Here is a 27537-nt window from a genome sequence, read left to right on the forward strand (position 1 = left end):
TAAAATGTTAAAAAACGGGAGACATACCTGCTGTCTATCATGACGATTATGTTGTGTCCTCAGAGCTAATCCTCAGTTAAATGACAGCTAATTACACATCACTTCATTAATAACACATTTATCCACCACAATGTTTAATATTGATGTAGACGTTCCATTGAACGAGGCAAATATATAAATAGTTGCGGCGGCCAAGAAAGCAGGAGATAATGTAAAGTGTATTGATTTGTGCTGGAGCAGCCGCAGGAAACTCCCGAGACTACACTATGTTGCATTTCACAGCGACAACGGCGCCCAACACTTTGAAACCCAAAGTGAGTTGAACCAGGTGACCCGCAACATGCATTTGTCAGCAGGAACCAGAGGGCTTCGCTTGCATGCGTTTCCAGCGTCACCAAGCACTACACCGCCGAACAAACGCCGCTGACAAGAAAGAGCCCCCCCCCCCAAAAAAGAAAAAAAATCTTGCATTGACCTGACCTGTGACCCCGGGGGACAAAGAGAGGAGGTTCAAACGGAGTTTATGACAGCATGGGCTCTCGTCTCCCTCATCAGCCTTCCACCCACGGGTGGACACGAGGAGTCGCGATGGTGGCGGAGCAGACAGAGCAGGCATCACTCATTCACTCGCCTCCTAGGTGCCTTTGTCAGGTGATTGCTGGCGGAAAAAGGAAAACAGATCAATACATCTCCCATGGGCCTGACAGGTAATCTTTACCTGAGATGAAATATGAGCCGTACCGGCCTGCTGAATTCCTTAACTGTAACAGGGCAATTGACAGGCTGCATGGAAGCCATTTCCCCACTTCCCGGCTGCTGGAAATTCACTTTGGGGCAAATGGTTCGGCTAAGAGGTCGTTATTTGGACTGCTAATTAGCATGGCGGCGGTGAGGTATTCCCCTTCTGCCGTTAATGGAACTTTATCTCACCCGATGTGTCTTCCTGCCTCGTCGATGTCTTGGCAGCAAACACGAAGCGACTGATAAGACAAGGTTGAGAAACTCTCCTTAAAACACAACACGGTCAATGTAGAGCAGCCACTAATGTCTTCAACAAAAGCATTTTTTTTTTTTCGTGACAAACATTCTACATGGTCAAAGGTGACGTTTGTGAGGGCTGGATGACAAGAGGCATCCATTTGAGAGGATGCCAACACAGCATTTATAAATGTCAACCCGGGTCTCATGTAAAGACATCACAGGTAGGTTTTTCACAAAGATGTGTAACTCATTTTAATTGTCAAGTTTAATTCGGCTAAAGCAGGCATGGGCAAATTACTGGACCAGGATTTTCTCAAATAATTAAACATCACAGTTGCTTGTGATGAAGAATTTGTCAATAGGGAGACAATGTTCTTCTATTTTAGAAATATGGAACCATTGCACTAAAAGGCTCTATTTTTATGAATGGCATAAATCCTGTGTAGCACGTGGCAATGCGGGTTAAACCTGATGTTTGTAATTTCGCAGACAAGCAGGCCGGCAGATTTGTGATAGAGAGGGCTGCGCTGGTGTGAGAGTGGTCACAACCAGGGTCATAGTTTTGGAATTTTAAATGTAGTGCGTTTTTATTTCATTTTGAGTTTTGTTTTTTAAGTTTCGCTCGTTTCAAGTAGTTTTTAGGGCGGGTTTGTTAGTTTTTATTCATTTTAGTTTTTTCAAAATCACTTAGTTTTAGTCTTAGTGTTCAAGATTTTAAAATACCGACCATGGTAAGTACTGTTCAGAGAAAATTCAACAAAAATATTATTTCAAAACATTTTGATAATACAGAGTACACTTTAAGGCGTTAACCGTCCACAGACTTTGAATCACAATAAGTACATACTTCTAAAGTTAGATGCAGATCTACATCACGAAGTAAAAAAAAATAAAAACATCAAACTTAAATGTATTGTTTCCTGCATGTTTTAAGCAAGTAGTGAACCCTTCCATCCTTCTGGTACACTTGTTCACTCCCAACTTGTTTTTAAGTACGTATAAAAAACGTTTAAGATCCCAATGTGATTCCATGTGGTACGTTTAACTCCCGAGCATATATGCTGTACATTTTCCAGCATATGTTGCTTGTTTACCACGCTAGGACTGCATCTCCTCTCAGCGGTCGCTTCACATTGATCTTTTAATGCATCCGATGCCGAGGGAGACAAGGAAACGATACCCTCTGTAAAATGTCTCCTTTCCTTCGGGCTCATTTGCCGGCTGCACAGCTCCAGAGGCAACAACCCAGCGCTGCTGCAAAACAGGCCGTTCAAACGCATTCGCAGCCGGCCTTGAACTTAAATACGTTTGGGCACATTTGAATATGGAAGGTAGGCTGAAGAGAACAGAGGCAGCCCTCCGAGGACCAGAACGACTCTCCCTCTGTGTTGTGGTAATGAGCAGCTTTGTTTAAAAAAAAAAAACAAAAAAAACAGGAGGCCTGTGCATGGTGTGGTGCTCTTGCCTCTCTCAAGCCGCAAAGTGTCCTGCTGACAAATGACGTGACACAAGAAGGGACATGATTGTAAGAAGGTGTGTTAGCAGGGGGGCTCTTTGTGTGGAGCCACAAACTCTCCAGTCCAGCGAAGAGGCCCCAGCATGTCGAGGGCTTAACAAGTCTTGATTACATTTACATCTCTCGTGCTTAATAGACCTGGAAGCGACTGCTGATTGGACATGTAATTATGCACTTTGAGTGTCGTCTTTGTCGTCAAGTTAGTCAGCAAAAAAAGTTTCTGGCGCCGCTGCTGATTGACTTTCCCCACATGATGAATCCTGTGTCATGTTCAGGAGTCCGTATTAGTCCTCTGACAGAAAGTCTTGCACCCGGGAACGCCTCTGCTTGCCGGGTTATGGTCTCTTGACACCTTTGGGTTGTCTTCAGCGAGAAAAAAATAAGACAGCAATCATAATTTGAAAACAACAAAAGAACATTTTCCGGTTAGACCGTTTCAATGCACAGCATCTGCTCAAAAAAAAAAAAATGAATATTGTCTCTCTCTACTTTAGGTATGTTGAAATAATTCTTGGAAGCACTCCTTTGCTAATAGGTTAAATATTAATGAGGTTTTGGTCAAGTGAGCCAAATCCAATTTGGCCTCGTATGACTTGTGGTTATGGTTATTAAAAGGCCAATCTGCACTGCAGCCCCGTGGCTTAAATCCGCGTCTTCTCGTTGGGCTATGGAAGGAGCTGCGTGTTTTTAACTTCACACAATTACTAATTCTTCTTCTGTCTACAAAAGAGAGCCAATTCCAGCAGAATCCAACCTGCCTTCCTGCGACACTGCGACAAATCGTAACCAATCTCCCAAAAAATAAAGTTAGCATGGGTCAGACGAGACATTTGTGAGGCAGGCGGAGAGCAGAGGACAAGCGAACTAGAAGTGACATTGTGGCAGTGGGCTGTCTCAAAGGATTAGGCATTACAGCGTTCACTGGCATGTGCTTGTGCTCGCTCCCATTATATTTGCTTGTGCCTCTTTCCAGATGACTTCTCCCCCAAACCGATCCGGCGGGCAAGATAATTGATTAATATTACTTGAGGGAACGATGACTAACCGTTGCAAACATTTGGCTTCAACAAGGTAATGTGGTCAAGCCTCTGGATCAAAATGGAGACATTTTGATATTTTGACGGCTGGGAGCATTCACTTAATAAGAGTTTGAATATCAGATACAAGTTCCAATTTCAGTCAAGGTCAAAAGTTAGGACAGCGTAATTATTCATATCACAAGAATAGCTATAGTTGACAGTCAACAATGAAGGCTTCTCTTTAGTTGTCTTTTTTTAGCTGAAATGATCATAACCTAAAGGATGGCTGTATTGTTGGAGTGTAACCTTGGAAGTGACTGCTAGGTACTCTAAATAGTTGAGAGGAGAATTATTCACACACCGGACAAATGTGAGTTCTAGATATTTTTTTTTCATTCATATTCAAATTTCGGAACGAAACATTACACTGCGTAATATATTTATGAAATCAACTTTGCCCGTTTGCCTTAGAGACCATTATGCAACATGAAATGCTTTAATATGCTTGTTGAATTTCAGTGAACGCACCATTTTTTCCCATTTTGTTTAGAACAATGAGAACATTTAAACTGATGTTGCTTCTAATAAATCAGGCTAATATTGCAGAACTGAAACAAGCATAACACTCGACCATTAAAATGATTTACAAGTAAATCAATTATTTGGCATCTCAGCCAAGAAATAATGTGCATTATTATTTGCTTGTAAAACAGTCATTTAGAATTTAGCATCCGGTTAGTTCACAATTAAAAATGTAATCTGGGTTAAAAAGTGTTTACATATGTTTATTTTATTAAACATATAAAGACACTTATTAACATAAAACATGTTGACACCACTCCCCAAAAAAAAAAAAAAGAAAAAAGATTATCAACGATAGTACTAGCTTTCAAAACTATGACACCAGACTTCTGTCATGTAGCACAAGCTACTGGTGGATCTGTTTAATATTAACTCAGCAATGTAAGATTGTAAAATATATTTTATTCACTCAGGTTACGACTGTATACTAATTCATGACATCATTTCATCTCGCTTTGTCCACTGATTCCCACCACTGATCAAAAAATACAGTAGCATGTATTAACATTTTGAGAAAACCATAAAAACGATTCTCATTCAACAGCTAATCATCCCTTTGCATGCGAGGATGATTATTGGTCGCTTTAAAAAGATAAATGTAGATAATAAATAAGATTACCTCCACACTCAACTAGTTTTACATCAAGGTCACTGAAGACATTCTGATTTTTTTTTTTTTTTTTTGTCAGTGGGATGAGAATTCGAGTACATGCATTTATTGTGGGCGATAATGGGAGGTTGAATGGAACCATCTTACCATCTTAATAAGCTCTCATGTGATGCTCTTTAAAAACAATCATTACGGGCCTTCCTGGAGCACTTGCCTTCCCCCTGTTTATTAATCAGCTAATTACACATTGACAGTCATGGGCTTGCTGATTCCCACACTAAAATGAACAAGGCTCTTTAATGATTAAGTCTTGGCCTCTCTCTCTCTCTCTCTCTCTCTCTCTCTCTCTCTCTCTCTCTCTCTCTCTCTCTCTCTCTCTCTCACTCTCACACTCACTCTCACTCTCACTCTCACACTCACTCTCACACTCTCTCTCTCACTCTCACTCTCACACTCTCTCTCACACACTCTCTCTCGCACACTCTCTCTCTCTCTCTCACTCTCTCTCACTCTCTCTCTCACTCTCACTCTCACACTCTCTCTCACAATCTCTCTCTCTCACATTTTGCGTTTTACATCATCATTGAACCATATTTACAATTTCCTATGCGCAATGGATGAAATGATGTGATTAATATCTACTGTATGGAAATGTATGTACATATATATAGACCATGTACTGTATAGTGTGTTTTACAATAATACTTAACTGTATTTATAGATGTGACTAAAAAGCAAAGCGTAGAGAGTATATGTCACTGAAACACATGCTTGTGGTCGATAAATGTTAAGACAATAGTCTCTCAAATACTTACACTTGTGCTATGACGTTTGTGATTTAGTGGAACCCATTTCCAGTTTGTAAACAAAGATAACGTAATCAGGATACTCGCGCATTGTTGGGGTTTGTTAAGCACATATACCAACTGTAGAGGATCACGTAAATTACGCAAAAAAACTAATATTGCAAGGTGGAAAGCAACTTTCAGATCCTTTAAGGATTAAAGAGTTAAGAGGAAGATGTTAAAAAGTGGCCAGATCTTTAACTTTATTTAATGGAGAAACCTCGTGTTTACAGTAGAGAGCGCTGCTTGAGACGTCGTCAACAGAAAAGAGAACAAGATCCTCACACTTACCTCTGCTTGCACAGCAGGGTAACGTAGCCAGCGAGTCTTCGAATTTGTTTTGTTGCTCGTGATAGAAAAGGGAACTGATAATCGCGCCAAATGGTTGTGACGGCGATCTCGGTTATTATCCTTTTCCACGATTGTTCAGTTCAGTCGCGTTTGGCCGCGCGCGTCACTAGCTGTGCAGCGGGCCTAAGCGCGGCGCTGGTCCCCAGGGCATAACCAGAACCCCGGTGAAACTTTGTCAAGGCAGTGCAGGTGTGCGGAGACACCAGCGGTGTTGAAGGACGCGGGCAGGGTGCTGAAGGGAAGCCGGAGAGGGCGAAATAGTGCGATGGGCTGCATTTCTGTCAGCAGAAGTGATGGCTGAGCGCGAGCGTTATTTATCTTGTGCTGCCACGCCGGCCCTCGCACCAGCCTGGGCATTAATGAGAGGAGGCCGGACCGCCCGGTAGGAACACGACGCGCCTCCGACGTGGGTGATCTGTCACGTCAGCCGTCTGGCTCGAGGAGGGAGACACATGAAAGGAAGGAGAAGCGGCTGATGGGGCCGCGTGCCACATTGGGAAACACAAGTGCTACTTTCCTAACTATAAAGATAACAATCAATACCCGAGGCTGATAACTTCTGTCAAACCAAATGACTCCTCCCCGAACTCAAAATTCTTTCTCATATAGTGAAACATCTAAGATCAAGCACAAACAATGCAAGGATGTTATTTGATCTCACATATTTTGTTTGACTTGAATGAACCAATGTTTCCCAAAGGAAATAATGTCAATAGAATAAATCTAAGTGTCAAAGGTTATAGTGTCCTGTTAATTCTTCTGCATTGTTTTATTGCGTTTACAGGTAGCTGTTGCGGTTGTGAAAGTGAAAATAAAGTTCAGTTGAGTTGAGATTCATTGATTGTTGTTACTCTCTTTGTGTTTTGTGCGATGTAGCTTTGGTTGTTTATAAAGTGAATGGTCTAATATTCTATGGCCGTCATCATTTCCTTTCTTCTTGCAAAAACCTGGTTGCAGAATAAACCCTTTCAATAAGATGAAATCTGACAAGATTTGTTGTTGTGTCGTCATATTTATTGTAAATCCACATTTATTGTTTCTCTCTTTGAGCTGTATTTATCTTAGAATTGTGGTGGAATTTAAAGCTACATATAAATTCCATTTTACTTGCAGTCGAATAAAAACAATTACGATGTAAGTGCCCACTTGTACAAACCTGTTGCCAATTAACAAACAAGAAATGACGGAACGGTGTCATACGTTTCATTCTATACCCGGTAAAGAGTTTTTGGATTGAGTCGGAAGACTGATTGATGCTGCGAGAAAAGTAGAAATGGCCAATTTGAGGTGGCCAAATGGAGGAGCGATCTAATCCAAACAGATACCTGCTTTAGATGTTCTTTTCTGTTGTCGGCTTTTCCCCCGGACAAATTCAGCTTGAGTGCTGCCGTAAAGTGCTAAAAGGGTAAAGAAAGAAGACAAAGCAACAGCTGGGAACCGCCAAGATAATTCCCTACGGAGGGCAAAAAGACACCTCGGGACACAGACCATTTTCACTCCTGATTACAGACCATCAAATCAAGTACGAACTCAAACAACAATCGACTCCAACCAAGACCGTGCTGAAGTGTCCACGAACAGTAACTCGGGGATCTCCGTTACTCCTTTTATTCAATGAAAATGAAAACATCAGCACTCGACAGGGTGTTGTTTTTACTCATTTATGACAGGAAGGAGACATCCAAATTTGAACCAAGTGCATGACGGGGTGTCAGCGCGCATCTCCTGGCCGTGCTGAGCTTCCCGAGAAAGGACGACGTGCAGCATCATGCCAAAGTGAAGATTTATACCGAGCAGTCACAGCTGCAGAAACTGACATTGGACAGCTTGAGATGCTTGATAAATCAAAGGGGACAGTAGGCACTCGACTCGAGAATCAGGAAAGCACTATAAACATGGCTGAGGGAGGGTGGTGTCAGTCAGGGATCACAGTACTGAGTAAAACATCTTAATATTGACTATTTGTGGGACTATATACGTGTTTTGCTGGTAATGACAAAGCTAATGCAAGTTTTAAGAATAAGTTCTAACACCGCAAAAGTGGGATAACACAAAAAATGAAGTGTAATAAATCAATTTAATATAAGTGAGTAAACTTTTTTTCTTTCAGTTTTCACTTTTTATTTCCTATTTATAACCTACCAGGGCTACAAAATGGTAACTTGTTAAAACAATACAATTTACAGTTTTATTAAAAATACTTTTAATTCATATTTAACATAACTGAGTTGCATGGCCCGTTCGAGAAATTAATTATACACCTCTGATTTGCAGTATGGGACGCTGTGATCACCTAGCTAGATTAGGACACTTCGAATAGTCTGACCCCAGTCTGACTGACTGCGCTGCGTTGTTCAGGAGAGGAAAAATTAACCGGATATTAACTTGGCAGTGTTCACGCGCACCAGCACACCACTTATGTGCACCCATGATTTTTTATATATATATATATATATATATATATATATATATATATATATATATATATATATAAAATCATGGGTGTATATATATATATATATATATATATATATATATATATATGTGTAATACCCTCTTGCTCACATTCATCAACACAATGCGGGTCAGTCATCTGTTGCATATGTGTCATTAATAGGCAGGGGTGAGATTTTTTTTTTTCTGCACTTGGGAGGTGAAGGACAGAGTCACTGGCCATTCCATCACTCAGTGCAATAAATGGATGCAATCTGTAACCAAGTAAAGCAGTAGCTGGTTTTAAATTCCACCTCTTTTATCCAAATGAATGATGGAGCCCAGTACAGTGCACTGTGCTGCTATATTAATAAACATCAGAGGCCTGCACCCTTCACTAAATCAAGGAACTACCAACATTTTTTATTCAAATGACAAACAGCAACGCTCGAAGCAAAGCACTTCGAGGCGATGTGGAAGAAAAGCTGGACAAACCAATTTTGAATTCAATCCAACAAATACACCGAGCCCTTCGCCATCAGACTAATGAAAAAAAGGCAGGTCTAATAGTTCACACGCATACACAGTTTAATTGCCATTTAAAATGAGGCTTCAATATCAGTTTCAGTGGAACCAAATAAAGAAACCAAACGCCTGCAAAATGCAACATTAAAATCCTCCTTTGAACTGTGTAAAATGTTACAACTGCTGATTTTAATCTTCAATAATGTTTAAAGTGAGAGTTAAATAGGCCACTGGTGTATCAGTGTGAATAAGAAATTACCTGATAATGTGATGGACATTATATTCCGGTTTCCCACTTGGGCACTTGAGTGACGTTAGCGTGCCTGAGGGGCAAACAAATACGTACGATGGTAAGACATGTAGCTCCCAGCAAAAAAATCACACGAAAAACTAATCTATTAAGTCACAATTTACCACCATTAAGTAAATATTATGTCCCATTTATCTTCATTAAGATGTGCTGGGACCACAGAGAACATATTCCATGAATGGCGGCGCTCGTGGGCACGTGCAGTGTTCATATTAACAAATTACACCTGCCCTGCGACTCCCGTGCCATATGTCAGCTGCCCTGAAATAGGAAAAGCCCCCCACCACCTTAATAGCCCTGACTTCTCAGATGTAAACTTAAGGTCAAGGTCCGTTCCATCACTGGTGGAGGTGGGTGTGTGGGCCGAGTGCGTTATAGTGGGGGGTGGGGGGGCTCAACTGTGATAGATGTTTTTGTATGGGAGGAGGGGGATGGATATGGTGAGGGTGCTGGCGTGACACAAAATGAGCGATTAGTTTATTCTCATTCACAACTGCAGTGAACCCCTGCGATATTGCGATCAAGCGTTCCCGACCCTGCTATGACTTTTACTTTTAAATTGTATCGTATTGAAGACAAATACTGATTAAAATGTAGTTAACAGTCGTATGTATATAAAAAAAAAGAATAGTTAAGATTAGCCAACTGGTTATATCACCATTCTCAGAATAGTTTTGTTTCGACTTAATTAGGGGTGCTCCGATCAATCGGCCACCGATCGTCATTGGTCCATTTTCGTGGAACGGCGCGTGATTGGTGACGCCGATCAAAGATTTTAATGGCAGTTCAATCACCCAATGGTGCCAATTTTTCTTCATCATTATGTACTCTGTAGCATTTACAGCAGGGGTGGGCAAACATTTTGATTGGCGGGCCACAATGGGTTAAAAAATTTGACAGAGAGGCCGGACCAGGAGCAGATGGATGGAGTGTTTTGGTAACCTCACCTCATCGGTGAAAAAAAATGTAATTTTAAATGAAAATGAACAAAAGCATTACAACAAAATATCAGTGTTTGACACACCAGAGTACAAGGCCTATTCATTTAATTTTTTTTCAAGTTTGGCGGGCCGGATTAAAACGTTTAACGGGCCGCATGTGGCCCTCGGGCCGTAGGTTGCCCACACCTGATTTACAGCAAATCCAAACGATTGACAATGATGTTGAATTCTGAATCACAACTTAGTTCCTTTTGCATAACACGGCACAGTCAGTAATGCAACATGTAATTGTTTCTATTCATAAATTAACTTTCAACATCAATGCTAAAACCTGGAAGGTCTGGAAAACGGAGTTTCGCTGTTTACTGTAGAATTTGGGGAGAAAGTACAAAAAAAATATAAAACCACTAATAAAGAGATGACAGATGGCAGGATGACACACGTTCTCGTTAACCCCTTTGGCTCATCTGAGACGGCATAAGCATAACCACCGGGCATGCGCTACAACGAGGCCCTATAAGGGCAGCCTTTTAACAGGCAGCATGTTCCATGAACTCAGCACTCATAAATCACACGACGGCCGTGCAGGCGCGTGGCGTCGAGAGCCGTGCAAGTGCTCCCTTTCAGTCTCTAAGTTGTATAATCAATAGATATAAAAATAAATGGCCTGACCGTTATTCTCTCTCTGCTACCCCACTCTAATAAAATCCCGCTAATGCATATTTCATTTACTTTTATACTTATTGATCACCTGTACTCCAGTTAGTAAATCACGCGCCTATCGATCGCTCAATCGTACCTCTGTCGGACAGCGCATAACCAGCCATTTGCACCTCTGATAAAGAGCTCAGCCATTGAACGCCCAACAGTAAATCTCTGCGAACTAACTTTTTAATTCTTAAATCGATCCCTGTTTAAACGTCCCATTATTTCTCAAAGCACGCCCAACATATTAAAAGTAATCCAGATGCATTTGGTGTTAATGTGCAGAGGTCTGTCACTCCGACTTTCCCTTTATTACGCTTAGGCCGAGAAGCAATGCGGCATTGGTCCGCAACTATTGCCTTTCGACCATCCACAGCCCAAAACTGACAGTTTGCACCATGCTAGCAAACTTGGGAAAAACATTAGCTGGCTTAGTGAAGAGTATTTGTGTGAATGTCTCATATACACTGAATACAAAATACCTGTTCTTTTACATTAGTCTGTTTATTAAATTTAGAATATAACATGCTGACAGTTATTTTAATCTAAAGTGAGAAGCTCAGACGGCACGACTTTAAAATATTATATTATTATTATTATTTAAACACTGCAACGACAAAGTGTCTGGAATCCCTCACATAGAGCCCTTTAACTCATTCACTGCCAGCCCAGGTAAAATAAATGTACTTTTTGGCATCTATATCCGTCAATGGCAGTGAATGAGTCAACAGGTGTACGGAGGTTTGTGGCTAAGAGCGGGCGCTGAGTGACGCTTGATATTGGGCCATATCATTCACAAAACTGGAAACTAGAGACCAAAGTGACACGTAATAGCGGGCTTGTTGTCCCAAAAAACATAAATAAATAAATAAAATACAATTATGCATTTACCATACATGCGTCATCACTTCTTAATCTCGCAATTCCTTTTTTTTTTTTTAACATAGTTGTATTTTTGACAATTTGAAAATTTAGCAAAGTAGTTTTTCAAAGTTGTTTTTCATTTTCCAAGCAACAATGATCGAATAAATTATAACTTTGCTTTCCCATTGTAATTTTTTGGGTGGAGGGCAGAGACCTCCATCGTCTTTCTTGCCTGGAGGCCTTCTAGAAAAAACCCCAACTAAACAACAGCTAAATTCTATCAAAGACACAAGGACGTGGAGTTAAAAAAAAAAAAAAAAACTGTGAGATGGATTGTTTTCAGGTCATATGAGACACTTCTTAAAGGAGGAGTGGTCCCCGAGGGTGCTGACTAAAAGATCGGTGACAGCGGGTCAATTGCAATTTTGGCGCCCACATCCAAAAGCAAATATATCAATTAAAAAGAATAAATCAAAAGAGGAGCGGGGTGCGCTGGTTACTAAATGACTATCTATTTTCATCAGGTTACACGACGCTTCAGGTGTGAGCAGGATCTCAAGATTAATAGAGCTATTCAAATGAATCAGAAAGGATCAGAGTCTCCAGGGAACATAATCAATAGCTCCAAATCAATAATCAATAGGCCACTCACACCAATATACTAACTGCTGACACCGAGATCTCACAATTAAAATTAAAATGGGGAAGGGAGGGGCATGGGACTATGATTTATCTCACCGCGTGAAATAAGTCAATAGAGAGAAGCCGCTCAGGTGGGAAGCGGCCCGAGCATTAGCCGGCAATCCCGTACGGCGTTTTCAGGCAAGTCCCGCTCTGAAGCGAGGATAAGCGGCACGCCAGCTCATCTCAGCCTTCATCGCTTAACATCAAATCTCCCATTGTTGCCGTCACCCCGCGCCAAACAGGAGATGACAGCTTTTATTAATATAATGTCGTTTCAGCGTGGATGCGGTACAAGATTAATACGTACACCCGGCCCAGAGGGTAAACACTTTTCTCTCCTGGCCTCAGGGGTTACAAATCCATCAAGTGCACCGGGGTAAGATTCTCAAAAGAAATGAAATTTTGAAAAAGGAGGTCATTTAGAGTTTGTTGGTGATTATAGCATTGCTGCATAGTTGTGTTTGGCGAGGGGGGGGGGGACAAAGCAAAAGGAAGTAAACGGGTGTCACGTGTGCAGAGCTGGGTCATAAGGATGGAAGAAGCCACCTCACTGGAGAGTGGATTTGAGCAGCTCGGGGAGACTGATTTAGCCGCCGCCGTCCGGCGGGACACATCACAAGCCCCTCTCACCCATCCCTCCCTCTCCCTCATTCATTTGGGAGTATGATTTATACTTTTTGAAGTGAAGGGTCTTGAATCCCACTATAAAGGAATTAAGAGGTCTCCCCTGAGTCTGCCATTCAAATGAGAGCATGGCAGGGATATGAGGGCTTTTTAACACAGAGAAATTAGTATTCACAATGGCTCAAACTGGAATCTGAAGAAACCTTTCAGGTGGAGAAGAAAGAATCTGTTTGGAGAAGAACGCCCTAAGAAGTCAGGGGCTTTTCATAGCACTTGTGTATTTGCCCCTCATCAAGGGGAGCTTTGGGAAATAACCCTAGAAAGGGGAGGAGGGTGTAAAAAAAAAAAAAAAATTAAGAATGCGCCATAAATAGGCAATCAGAAGTCCCGCAGTTGTGAGGCTAAAGGGGCCACGAGCTTCCCAACTCACCGCCCCCCCACCCAAATACACACGCAACAGTTTGTGGTATGACCGGGAGTCATGTGATGCTTTCACAAACATCTTTAGGAAAGACTTTTGAGGGCCTCATATTTATTGGCATGTATCAGCATTATAACAATTGTATTTTGGTACACTGACCTTGAAATCGTTTGAATAAAAGTGTCAGTACATCCAAGTGTTTCTCTGCAGCTACCAACTGCCAACTCACACTCGAGGCTGAGACAGAGTTGTTACAAAACTTTTACTTCATCGGCTTCTATTTCTAAATTTAGCTTTAACTCGACAAGAGTTAAAACTTTTGTTTGTGTTGTGCTGCTAACTGTAGTAGCTTATATTCACTTATTGATATAATATCAAAGTCATATAGCAATAAGGACCGTAGAGAGAATTAAAAACCTTCTGGAGTCTGTGAATTGTTGTCTTCCATGTGAGGAAAAAGCACACAAACAAAGTAATGGTGTTAACATACTGTGGATTTCTCGAATTAACTGCGACCAACACGCTGGAATGGATGCATTTAAAGGAGTCTCTGTTCGTCAATAAATCGAGCTCCATTCGAAAGCACTGAATTGTTTCTCCAATAGACCAGAGAGAGGATTCGACCAAGTCATCAACGACCAAATTCTTCAGGATGGCCGAGGTTCAACATAGATAGGACCAAGAAGAGAGCTTTTTGGACGACTTGCTCATGAGGAAGGTGTCTCAGCCAATGTAAGATCAAGCATTTTGAAAGAAATGAAATATAACAGCGAATAATTTGCAAAGTATGCAAATTATTTTTGAAGTAAATCAAACTGAGTTAACTGAAAATATAAAATATTTAACTGAGTTAAAAATTTTGAATTAATCACCTGAGTTAACGTTTTAATTTTGTCAGCCCTAATATATATATATATATTTCTTTCTTTCTTTATTTATTTATTTATATGCTTATTTTCCAGGATTAGTTGGAAAAAAAGGTAATTGTTGAAACTGCTGGCACCACATGTGCTAAAAAGGACAACAGAGCCTTGTGCATTTGTGAGTTAATTACTCCTATAAGTAGACAGCACTAGTTTAGTCCCTAGACAGGAGGCTCCACTCAGACCTGTCAGTCAGCAGAGCTGGAACAGGCAGCATGCCTCTCATAGTCAAGGTGTAGTGACAACTGTTAAATCAGAGGCCGACTGGCCCCACCACGGCTAATGAGATTAGCAAAGGCTTCAGCGCTCATTAACACGACATGACAACGTCTTATTAGAGTCGCCTGGGTGCCCAGCAAACAGCCCGTTGGTGCAAAACAGCCCGATTTTGCCCGTCTGGTTCTGTTCGAATTTGATGGCCCGTTTTGATGGGAACGACTGAAGTTACCTTGGCTGTCTTCATCATTGGTGAAAAGGCCCGTGTCACTGCTGCGGGCACTGCTCGTTTCACTGCAAAGAAAAGAGCAAACACATTGCATGAATAGAGACGCTGACCTGTTTTTTTTTATCATGAGTGACATTACAGGCCAGTGATTCTGTTTAGATTTCTCGTTCGAAACCCAATGGGTTCTTAGGTCAAACAATATTATAGCATCTGAAAAGTGAACAATAAGAATCCAAAATGTACGTGTGCCCTGTCAAGCCAATATTTAACATGTAGCAATCAATAATAGCAATAAAGTAGTCGTCTGGAGCTGGAGGTCGACATAAATGGAAGTGGCACAAAAAGACAGCGCTTGCCATGTGATCCCTCGCCAGGATGGCAAACACAAAGGCAAAAGCAGCGACTCTGATCCAAGCCACCGAGTGACATGCACAATCTAATTGAATATCCTCCGCTGTCAGCTCCAATCTAAATCGGGCTGCTGTTGTGGAGGATGACAGCAGAGTGAAACGCATTCACCGCCCCTCCCTCTGGGTGTGCCCCCGCACATGGCGAGGCTGCTTGCACACGCAGCAACTGGCCAACATCTGCTACGTGTTGCCCGGACTGCTCATCGCCGCACCTCCGGGCAACCCCCGGTGTCTCTGCCTAACTCACACCTCGGACGACTTGCTCTGTGACCTCCAGATACTCCAAGGTCATGGGGCCATCAGAGATGCTAGTGAGGAAGAAAATGTCATGAGAGCTCCAGATGAATTTTCTAACCCAAAATCCAACTACTTTAGCATACATCCATTGCCTGGTGGTTGGGGACCACTGACTTAGAGAAAATATGCATTGCACACGCGGTTCACCACCACTGACCTTGCAAAGAGCTCAAGGATTGAAGGTCCTCTATGTGCTGATACATTGCATCGCCATATTGCACACGCCTGCCAGCAACGGCAAGATCAGGAAAAAGTCTGCACACCCTCCTAGCCAGATGGTCCTGCATCTTCACCGCAAGAAGCAGATGTGAACGGGCGCAGGCCTCTCCGGGGAATCTGGACCATGTCTGGCCCCTTCCAGACTGCCTCCCCAGGCCACGGCTCATCTGTACCACACCTCTGGACGCATCACACTGGCTGGCAGCTGGAGCTCAGCACACGGCGTCATCACAGGACACAATTAGCAATGCCATTAGGAAACCGTTCTTGCTTTGGCTTGGTCGTGCTCGAGTTTAAAGCATGCGTGGAGATTTCTTTTGTGTCTTATTATGGAGCTTTACAGACTCTCGACGAGAGCCTCACATTAGGTCTTTTTATCAACATCAAAGAATGTAATGTGATGTCACTTGGACGGCCGTGTGAGACTGTTTCCTTTAAGTGCTGACTAATTGATGCAATGAATTATTCACCGCACCCATTTTTCCAAGGACCAAAAGAAATCCTTTTCGCTCCTTGACCTTTGAAGTGGAATTGACAAACATTGAAAGACAGCTTGGACTGTGGCTCGTATAGAAGTGGAAGGATATCCAAAAGGATATAAATGACTCTGCAACGGATTAGGCCTCATAAAAACAAATAAGTCTTAATGAGCTGAAATGCCATAAGACCACAAAGCAACAAAGGCAAGGGCAAAGAAGAAAATGGCATTTCTGTGTTTTGGTGCTGAACTTAACCCCCCCATGGCCCAATTGTCTTGATACAAGGCAAAGAAGTAAGGCAAAAAAAAAAAAAAAACCCACAGTATCCAGATGAGCACTAATCATTAGGATATAATCCTCAACTCCTGGGAGAGGCAGACGAGTTTGCTCAGAGATTACAGACTAGCCGCCATTTATTGAGCCGGGCTCATTCTGCTGAGGAATAAAGTGGAGGCAGAGACAGAAGGGAACACAACGCTGATAACAATGGATCTGTGCGCTCTTCAAACAAGCCACCGCAACCCAAATCCATGCCCTCTTCCATGGGTGTCTGATTATAAGGTTATCCCTCCTTCCCCGAGCTGCGGTAATTGGATTAGACTCAGAGATTTATGAAAATTAACTTGAGCAAACGGCGCGCAGCTTTTCAAACTCCTGGTGGACTTTTCCAAAATATAAATTACAGGGGCAAGACAGAGACACGCAAACAGCTGCACTGTTGTCTGCCCTCCCGGTGGCCGGGTGGGAGTCACCCCCCAGCTCACATGATGTGTGGCGTCGAACCCACAGGTGAGGCCCACTTGCGGGCCAGCCGGGGTGCCAGGTGGCCCCGTGGCCCAGCAGGCAGCACCCGCTCCAATGAAGGAGCCAAAACGGAGCTGCCGACATCTGCTCCCTTTGCACTTGGGTGGCTGAAGGCTCTGCTCTGTATGCGCATCGGCGGGGTGACCTTGAGGAGAAGCACGTTTGAAGCGAGCACACAACAAAGGTTAATGGAATGAACGGAGACCAATGGAATCGGAGTGCTTCAAAAGACATTTTCACAATGGCATCAGATGGAGCGTACACTGTGGGATTATAAATACTGCTGTTGTACCACTGTCAACCCCTCATCGCTTGTAGCGTTCTTCCAAATGGTTCACCTCCGCCTGGACGGAACCATTAAGGCTGCTGGGCCCTCACATCAGTGTGGCAGTCTACTGAGCAGCAATCAAGAGCTTTGGCGTCGTATAAGTGAGAAATGATTGACAGCGGGCTATGCTGGTCCCATTTATTTCTTCTCCGGAGCTGTTTTCTGTCAAGACGGCTATTGATTTTTCCATAAAGTAAGAAAACAAGTACCGTTTAGGGGCTAGGGAGGTCAGCACGAATTAAACCACAAGATGTAAAGCCTTGTGCCTTGTCCCATTACTGCGCACCAAAAAGCACTTCATCTTAAAATGTTTTAGACAACAATCAGATAATGTCATCATCAACCTAAAACTGTGCACGGGACATTTTAACTGCAAGACTCTTAATACATAAACAAGCGGCGTTTTAATGCATCATATACCGTCTTTAAAACAACTACTTTTGTGGGAGATAAAACCAATTGATTTTGAAATAGTTAAAGGGGAATCCAACCCCAAAAATATTTTTACAAAAATATGTTCTATTCAGGCTGACAAACGTGGCATCCTGATTAATCGTGTTTACGGAATATGAGTTAAACAGTAAAATGCACCCGTTTTTGGCCATCTCAGGAGGTGGCCATTTTGTCACTTCAGAAAATGACATCCCAGTTGCTCAGGGCTAAGCAAAGGACCAATCATGGCTCAGCTTCAGAAAACAGGTGAGCCATAATTGGTCTACCTGAACCCTGAGCAACTGTGATGTCATTTTCAGAAGTGACAAAATGGCCGCCGCATGAGATGACTCACAATGGATGGATCCGTAAACACAATATTAATCAGATTACCACGTTTAAACTAGTGAAGGTGGATCAAACTTTTTATTGCAAAGAATTTTTGGGGGGTTGACTACCCCTTTAAATAATATGAACATGACGTAATTAGGACAAGCGGCATAAAAAATGAAAGAATGGGTTAGCTTCCTTTTGTATCTTTTGTATCAAATTTAAAGTTTTATATATATATATATATATATATACATATAGAGATATAGATATAGATATAGATATAGATAGATAGCTAGATAGATACATTTTATTATTGCTTATTTTTATTATTGCATTATTATTTTAATTTTTTTATTGCATATTAATCAGAAACTGTTAAAGGGCTAACCAACGAATTACGCCTTACATTTATATTCAACTTAAGGACATATGATCACAGATTTTCCAAAGAGTCACAAAAGCACAATAACTGTTTTGATGTGAATTGTGATCGCCTAATGTCAATCTCTGCAGCCATTTGGCTTGACTAAATAAAATTCATGCAACAGAGTGCATGCTGGGACACTGACACAGGCGCAGTTTTAATTACAAAGCCCGAGAAAGGATTTCATCTCAAAACAAATCAATAGCATAGCAAGTCACTTATTTATTTGTGACAATATTTCTGGAAAGGAAATAATGAGATGGCAGATGCCGGGAGGCAAAACTATCAAAGATCCCTCCCTGGTGATCATTTCAGCGTTAGGAGACGAGGATGAAGAGGCTCTCCATCATTCATTTTTAATGTCAACTCGATACTTTAAAGTGGAGCGGCATGATTGTGAAACATTTTTTGGAGGGGAGGGAGGGGTTTAGTTCAGGACAGAGTGAATATTGACAAGCGGCTAGTTAAGGAGCCACTATATGGAGTGACTTAACTTAACAGCTCCTTGTTTGATGGCTTGGGGAGCCTTTGCAAGTGAACTTGAACCCCCCAACACACACACACGCACACACACAGAGCTGGGCAATTGACCCTTCTTTGCTGGTTATCTCAGTACGGTTCCGGCCTTGACCCTCCGGCCTTATTCATGAAAATTGTCGACCCCTGACCCCGCGGGAGAGATGTTTATTTAAACATTATTAGCTGGCTAATTTACAATTAAAATCAGCTTAATTTATTACAGGCTTATTATGGTCTTATTCATCTCCTCATTATTTGTCTCCTTCTTCTCATCTTCTTCTTTCCTCTTTTCCACAAACGTGCCCAATGCAAATAAGTTTGCATTGTTGGCATTATAGGGTTTGTGGGATTGCCCGTCCTTTCGTCCCCAGTAGCAGGTGAGAGGCGTGGGTTATGCAATGTCAAAATAAGGCACACTTGAAGCAAACTGCTGTCTCACGCCTCTTCATACACAAACAGTTGGTAGTGGCGCTTTTGACGCGTTCTGGGGCAATTTTTCTCGTTTGCCCATTTTACGAAAGGGTTCATCACACGCACGAGGCCCGATTTGTCTGCCGAACATGGCCCCTCCGGAGTGGGGCGGGGTGGCCCCCAGCATCCAATCTTCAAACATTTCAATACCATTAAAAACACCGCTAAACATTTTGCGTCCATTTCCAGCATCATATCATTGGAAAACACGGGACTTCCACGTTCCAAAAATTACATTCAGCACGATGGTGAGTTGTATTTTCCAAGCTGACCGCTGCTAAAGCACTTGTTATGCGTAGTTATGCACTGTTCTCTCACTTGCATCTAAATTCTTTACAGGGGTGATTGACACCATATAGCCGCTCTCACCACACGTCAGCAGCCCGTCCTGGCTGACTAACCTTGTTCTGTTCGGTCCTATTTGCTGCTTGTCACATCACTTCCTAACAGGGTCGAGCGCTGCCAATATAGTCGATCCCTTACTCTTACGTAATATAATTGCTTATCATATGCTGCTGTTAAACTCTTATTGCTCGGTTCTTATTAGCTTAGTTTGAATTTTTCTCTGTCTTCTCAAATCACATTCTGACCTACTGCATTTCCAATATTCAGCAAAACTGTTCTGGCATAAAAGGACACACACCAAGCAGCCAAACAGGCCAGATTAGACATTTCTTTTTAAAGAGTCAAAGATGTGATTTGTGTAAAATGTCAGAGATAATGTTTGCGCGCTCACCAAGAGTCGTGTTTTGTTTGAAGCTCGGCTGTCAGACGCACTTCTGCATTGCTGCTCGGCCAATCCGAAGAATCCTTGTCATGCACGCTGGCAATGGCCAAAATCGTCTGCACTTGAAAATGAACATTTGCAACGTCAACTTTACTGTTGATGAAAAGAAAAAACATTATTTGACAGTTAATACAATTACACTTAATCGCTTAGTTTGTGGCAAACAAATTTGATCTACCACAATTTCAAACGACTTAAGTATGTGGACAACTACTTTTGTCTCGGTCAGTTTGGGGTTTTGAAAAATAAAAACCCCCAAAAATCATTTTGCTTCAACCTCCCTTGATGAGGCATAACTTGTGCAGATTCACCGTTTAAAAGAGGGAAAATATATCTATTACTTATAAAGATTATAAAATGTGTCATTGAATTCAACGGAGCACCAAACCCCAGAGAATAAAGCTACGTCACACACCACAGAATTTATTTGATTACTTCTGTATCTGTACATTGATGTAATTTTACCATTCTGAGGTACATTTGCAGCTTCAAATGTCTTCTGAAGCTGTTTGCAACCGAAGCTTGATGAGATTTTTGCAGACCGAGGTTGAGACTAAGATGCTTAAATCAAAACTCAAGCAGGCGCACAATTAACACGAGGTATTCATTCTCTTGAGTTGTTCTCGCACCACCAGGAAGGCCTGTATATTACGTAAATTGTGTAAAACACAGACATTCGCTGTAGATTATGAGATTAGAGTAATTCTCTTTCCCCAGCACCTTTTAAAACAATAGCGGGACTCATGTATGACATCTCTCAGCAATGGCTCACTGCCTCTCAAAGCCCGTGTGTTGCTGAATAAAGCAAAAGAGGAAAGAAAAAAAAAAAAAAAAAAAGTAATTTAGCACTTTTCGCCCTCATCTCTGAGTCGGCGAGCAGGCAAATAATCTAAAAAGAAAAGTGTGTGAAAATGAGTACAAAAGCCATTTAATCTCTTTCATCTTCCTCTTAATAACTGCAAATTTCCCCTTGGGCCCCTGGGAGCGAGCCTCTATGTGCTACTGCCACCTTATCTGCCGCCGCCATATTTCGGCGGGCTGAGCTACTCCCTCAGTGCGCAGCCGCGGGCCTCCTCTCCTCGGCCCAGTGGGGGAGCCGGGCTCGAGGGCCCTCCATTGTTCTGGCCTGGGAGGCAGTCCGGAGAGAGCCCCGAAAGCCTGAGAGCGGAAGTATTAAAATAAAAAACTTGAGCCACTGCTTCATTAAGCCAGCGCCTTTCACAAGCAAACATATCAGAAGCAAAGTCCTTTCAGTGGCAGTAATTAGCAATTTGGAAAGCTTTCCCCCTCAGGATATACAGTTTCAATTTAGTCAGCAGCTTTAGATTCTCGGTCACTTAATATTCATTGTTTCTGCCATCTTCCCAATTCCTCAATGTCCATTGTCTCGTCTTTCACTGGTGATAAAGTGCTTTATCTTTCGTGTAATTCCTCTTTTCAATGAGCCCTCTGCAAGAGAAGTTACTTTTTATTAATGCATTTGGAAAGGGGGCTCGCGCAGAGGATGAGGGACGTTGCAAAGTGCTCCTCAGGTGCAGAGTTGGCGCTACTGTGGGGTCGGGGCTCGTCTCATCCTGTCGGGCTGTTGGGGAAGTTTGGAAAGTTACCAAGTTCATCGGCAGAGTGGATGAGGAGACTTTATTGCGTTGTTTTTGCAGATTAATAAACAGCATGTGACATTTTTTTTTAAAAAACTGTGAGTATTGCCGCCGTGGTCTGTTTGCAAACAGCTAGCTTATGAAGCCACCTCACATACGTTACCTTGGAGGGAGGGTGGGGGGAGTTCCTTGGGGGGGGTGTCTGGATAAAACCCTCACTTATCTTTGCTACCACGGAGCCTTTGTTCCATAATGCCGCCATTCATTTGCAATCACCATTGTCTAATAGAAATAATTGATTTTTGCCTCTTCGCCAACAAATGGAAGAAAAACCCTCGCGATTAAACGTTTTGACTCCAAATCAGAATCCCGAGATCCGCATCAACACTTGAGCAAATTTGGCAACTCATTAAAAGCAGGAAAGCATCTCGCTCGCGACGTGAAAAGAGGAGGCAGGCGATGAAATAATGAATGTGGTGAGAGTGAGCTATCTTTCCTGGGCAGAGCGCCACTTGGGATGCAAACTCTCAGCCAGCAGAAATGAGCTACCTATCTGTGAGAAGAGTGACTGCTCCATCCTATTTGATTTGGCTCTGCTATCATCTCTTAAGAAGATGTCAGCCTTGCTTCTTCTATTGCTCTGAGCCTTTATCAACCGCCACACCATTTCCCTTCCCCAAAAAAAGAGGAGGAGGCATTTCAGTGCCTTTCAGGGAGCAACACTAAAGAATAAGTGTTATGCGATAAAAAGGGGTTTGTTAAATAGATCTGTCTATTTGTATGGTAATAATGATCGCTTAAAGACTCAAAGCTCCGTGACTTGTAGAACAAGGAAACAAATTTGTATTCTGCTGTTGTGCTAACGCGACTCCGCAAACGACCTTGGGAAACTTTCATACAGGGAAAAAAAATGAGTTTTTTTTTTTTCTTTGTTTGTATCATTCTTTCCCTGTCTTTTTTAAGTAGAGGTGCTGCTCAACTTGTGCGCACGCTGTATGACTACAACTTTTTCTTTTGGGGCCCTTTGCATGCTAATGAGGTGATGTGACGCAGATCTCAACTCCCATTTGATTCTTTGGGTCGTTTAACAAAGACTAATACCAAATGTTAAGAGCAACAAAAGTAGGAATTTTTTTCAAGAGAATGTAAAAATGAACATATATGCGAATGTCATTACACAAGCATCTACACAGGAGTAACTCTGTCCGCTCACGCATGTAAATTAGTCATTCTGAAACCGGAATTTTGACTTTAACCCAAATACTGACTACATGTAAATGTTGTCATTGAGTATCTTTGTGATGGAAGAAAAGACAGCATCGACTCTCACCTCTTGAAGTGTGTCCTATCACTAGTGATTGTTTATTACAATTTCTTACAATCATAACGTTTATTTTTCTTCTTGTGTTCAGAATATAAAAATCATAATTGGCTTATTGGGTTTCTTAGTCTTTGACCAATTACATGTAGTTACCATTTTCCTTTTTTTTTTTTTTTTTACTTCAGGAAAAATATGATGGACTCTGTGGAGAAGTTTTCATTGGTCAAATTAATCAGATGACAAAATGTCCAGCCTATGCATGTTTCTTGTAATTCTTTAAAAGGGATAGCAGTATAAAGTGAGAGAGGACGAGGGGGCCAATCACTGTAGCTCCCCAGGTCTGACGTTGAAGGCACTCGAGGTAAATTGATTAGCCTGCTCATTTTGGCTGATTATTCAGGGCCTGTTAGCACAAAACGAGCACCATTTGCAGCTGATTATCATCCTTGTAGGCAGAATCGTCTTGTATAATCCACAAAGGATGGTGTATAGCTCAATTTAAGAACTGACAATTTGATCCTGACTAATTTCTTGCATCTTTGTTGAAGGAAGTTCTGGATTTTTCTTGGGTAAAATCAAGTGGCGTGTCATTAATCATGAAGGGTGAATCGGTTGCTCCCCAACATAAAAATATGAAAATAACAGGACTGCATTCAATTCAATGTATCCATTATAAATCTCATTTAGCTTGCTTGAATAGTCTGTGGGCTCTATTTTTGTAGGTCTTCTCTGAGTTTCTCTCCTGCGCTTAATTTAAAGGGAATGAGGGGACCTGCATTGGTCAGGAAACAAGCCGCAAGTGTTCACTCCCATAATGGCGCAGACGTCCATTTCTACCCACACACGTCTATGAAAATGCCAAAAGAAAGAAAACTCCACCCGTGTGTGCAGTTGGACTGCTTTGCATAGGTTTGTGCTGGCACGGAAATAAGGTCAATAGTGGGACAGGGGGTGCTTTAAGGTCATGTAAATGATGAAGCACAATAGTTTGTTGAAATAGCTGTGATAAATCAGATGAGCCCTGATTGGTCGTGATCTGAGCCTGGAACAACTGTGATGTTATTTTTAATCGACATAAAGTTGTAAAATGGCCACCCCTGAGATGGCTAAAAACAGGGGGATGTTGTTGCTTAATTCATATTTCACAAATACAATATTAATCATAATGCTGTGTTTAGAATAGTGCCGGTGCATAGAATATATTATTGTAAAAAAAACAACTCAATTAATATCACCAGCTGCCACACTAACAATATAAAACATTTGCCTTTGGTTTTACTAACTTAAGCATCCGATGTGAATTGACGCAAGCAGCATATTCCACTTAATTGAAAATATTTTGTGGTTTCAAACTAGAAGTGTTTTACTGTAATTGCAAGAGTCTGCACGCATGAGTTCAAATACCGGGAAGCACACATTTTTTTTGGAATAACGCTCCAGTGGAAACCGGAGAAGCACAACACTGTGTCTGACTGAAAGCAAGACATTAATGTAAAGTGACTCTGACCTTTCGCATTAAAGTGAGCTTGATATTGCTGACACCTCTGGAGGTTGAGCACCTTTTACCCTGGGAATGGTCGCAATGACCCTTTTCATCTCGTACACTTCATTCTCAGTGGAGCCGCACCCCCCAGTGACATGCACAAGTTCAACTTTGGTTTCAACAAACACAGCGCTCGCAAATTACAACTCTTTCAATTGTGTCAAATGGGTGTTAAGATGTTTCTCCAATTTCCCATTACGCTCATAGCAATGATAGGAAAGGACGGGAGGTCTCAGGTGGTAACAGTAGCACACCCCGGCTATATTATCCAGGCCTGCAGCCTAACCTCGCTTCTGAGTGGCCTTTCCCAGCCTGGTCACCCGTTTCCATTTATCTGCAGGGATAACTATAAAAATCTGTCATGAGGCAGGGTGGGTTTTTTTCGCTCAGCTCAGCCCGGCTGGCAGATTGAGAGCCCCCTGTAATGCACAAGTCTGTTTTTATTATTCTTGCTGGGGAACACCATTTCATCAAGTGCATGATTCCACAGAGGAGAGGAGATAGCCCGGGCCCGGCTATATTTCTTCCAATCAAACGTTCCAAGGGGGAAAAAAATGAGCGGGTGCCATCAAATCCCAGAATAATGCTGCCAGATTTTATGTAAAAAGAAGGACTGATGGACAAATACAGGAAGGCAAGACAAGTTTAATGACGTGTGTTGAGGAGGTGAGATTGGAAAACTGACAGAGAAAAGCAGCCTCTTTGCTGGAATATAAATTGTTGTGCGCTGTAAAAAGGCTTTTATCTGGAGTGAATATGAGACGTAATACACAGGTCAGGGTTAAGCCATTTTCTCCGGCAAGTTAAGCGAATAATGAAGGCGAAGCGGCATGGAGAGGAGCACTGCTACTGCCAGTTTGTCTTCATTTATTATGCCAAATCTCATGATTTTGGCGTTGGCGCGGCGAGTGCTCTGGCGCGCACCGGTGGACGACATATCGCTTAATTTACACAAGGTAATGAAAGCAGGGAGCGGGAGTACAAAACAATTTACCTGCTGACACGGGAAGAAGTGATTTGCGAACATAGGGGGGTGAGCGAAGGAGCAGGCAGCGGGCCGAGCTTGGGGGGTGAGAGGAGGAAAGGGGAGGAAAAAGAGGGATGACAGAGGGGTGGATGTGGAGAATGATGAAACAGACGGAGGGGACTCAAGCCTCAGCAGGTGATGATGGAGGCTTCAATGAGGCGACAGTAAACTCTCACTCGCACCCGCCTCCCTCCCCCCCTCACCAAAACACGCAATCAGCGGACGAGACTGACCTCAAATCTGAAGAGTGTGTGCTGACAAGGCCCTCGTTTTTACTTTCTCCCTCCTTCAATTCTAATCACTTAGCACGAAGCCACTTGTGTATCAGAGGCAGGCGGTGTCACTCGGCAGCGGCAACAGGTATTCTCACACAAGAGACCAAATCACTGACGGAAGCCTCCAAACACAACCACAAGTTTGGTCATGTGCAAATTGCAGCCGTGGGGAAATTGCAAAGTGTAAAAGATTTTTCAGACACATACGTGTTTTTCGGATTATTTTTGAAAACAGAAATCGCTACTTTCTCTTATTTCCTTACTCAAAATACTTTTTATGACGTGACATGAAAAGATGCAGAGAGACGAGAAGTCAACCTTCAACAAATGTTGAGATGTCGATTGATTGAGAACTTATAAACGGACAGTGAGGGAGAGAGCATTAACGGCGAACGGAAGCAATATACTCACCATTTATGGCCTTATATCAGAGAACTGCTTGATGTTGTAGTGGTGATGGCAAAAAAAATTATTCAAGGTGAAAGAATTATCTTTTACCAGCCTAAAAACTCGAATAATTTAAAAAAAAAAAAAAGTCCTATCTTGCACTAATTTAGCATTTTTGGTTTCTCAATTCACAACATTAGCCTGTTGTTCTGATCGCAAAAAAGTTGAGCCAGTTTTTTTTAGACAGGTGTTGCATAAAATTTAACTTAAGTACAAGTTGCAAAATTAGTGTCTCTCATTGTATATGGACTTCTACTTGAGTACAGAAAGGAAATTCCTCCGCCATCCCTGTCAATTTCACCTCGCATGTTAATCCTACTTTGATTCGTATCCAAACCTGCTGCAATCAGAGATGACGAACGCAAACAATCACTCTGATATTGATGGCGGTTGTTCTAAAAATGTCCAATTGCTCATTCGAGCGATGGCTGAGTCTGTCCAAGCTGACAATATTTACTGCACTGTAATTTTCCAATCACTGCCCCTTGAGGCGAGCTGCTCGTCAGGGCAGTGAGATCAGACGAGCTGAGGCGTTTTCTCTTGTAAGAGGCCCAACTCCATTTGTCCGCTCGCAGGAACAAAAACCATCAGGGAGTCGAGCCCCCGCACAAGAAAGAGAGAGAGAGAGAGAGAGCAGCGTCTCTGGAGAAAGGCCAAAGGCGGAGGGGCTGATGGGGTGAGGAAGGGTGGCGAGCGTGGTGTGACACAGTTAAGCGCTACCCCCCTCTCCCGTTCCCCTACCATGTCTCGCTGCCCGCTGAGGGAGCTTGGCTGCGGTGATGATGGACGGAGACACGTCTCAGCTTCAGGACTTTGCCGTCACAAGATTCTCGGCAGGATGAGACAGGGACAGGAAGTGTCACACTCCGCGGGCCTGCAGAGGCAGCCTGGACGATGTCGAGTCCTTCTGCTGGAGACTTCACACAAATCAAAACAGGCAACACCAACCCCTCCCCGCCACAGGAGCAGACCATTTAGCATCGTGGTTCATAACTGGTACTGGTCTGCGGACGACTTGGGACTGTGCCACAAATAAATAATATT

At 42.4% G+C, this 27537-nt stretch overlaps 1 long non-coding RNA gene across 1 annotated transcript; it reads right to left on the bottom strand.

The window, feature by feature from the left end:
* Positions 1 to 487: 487 nt before the first annotated feature.
* LOC148343184 (uncharacterized) lies at positions 488 to 14813 on the bottom strand. The gene is made up of 3 exons (XR_015846628.1): positions 14783 to 14813; positions 742 to 980; positions 488 to 658 (listed from the first exon to the last, which is right to left on the bottom strand). It is a non-coding gene; the product is annotated as an uncharacterized LOC148343184 (long non-coding RNA).
* Between the last annotated feature and the right edge of the window lie 12724 nt (positions 14814 to 27537).

The sequence above is a fragment of the Idiotropiscis lumnitzeri genome, chromosome 1 (assembly GCF_059441095.1).
Source record: "Idiotropiscis lumnitzeri isolate Australia: NSW breed Sydney's pygmy pipehorse chromosome 1, RoL_Ilum_1.0, whole genome shotgun sequence".
NCBI lineage: Eukaryota > Metazoa > Chordata > Actinopteri > Syngnathiformes > Syngnathidae > Idiotropiscis > Idiotropiscis lumnitzeri.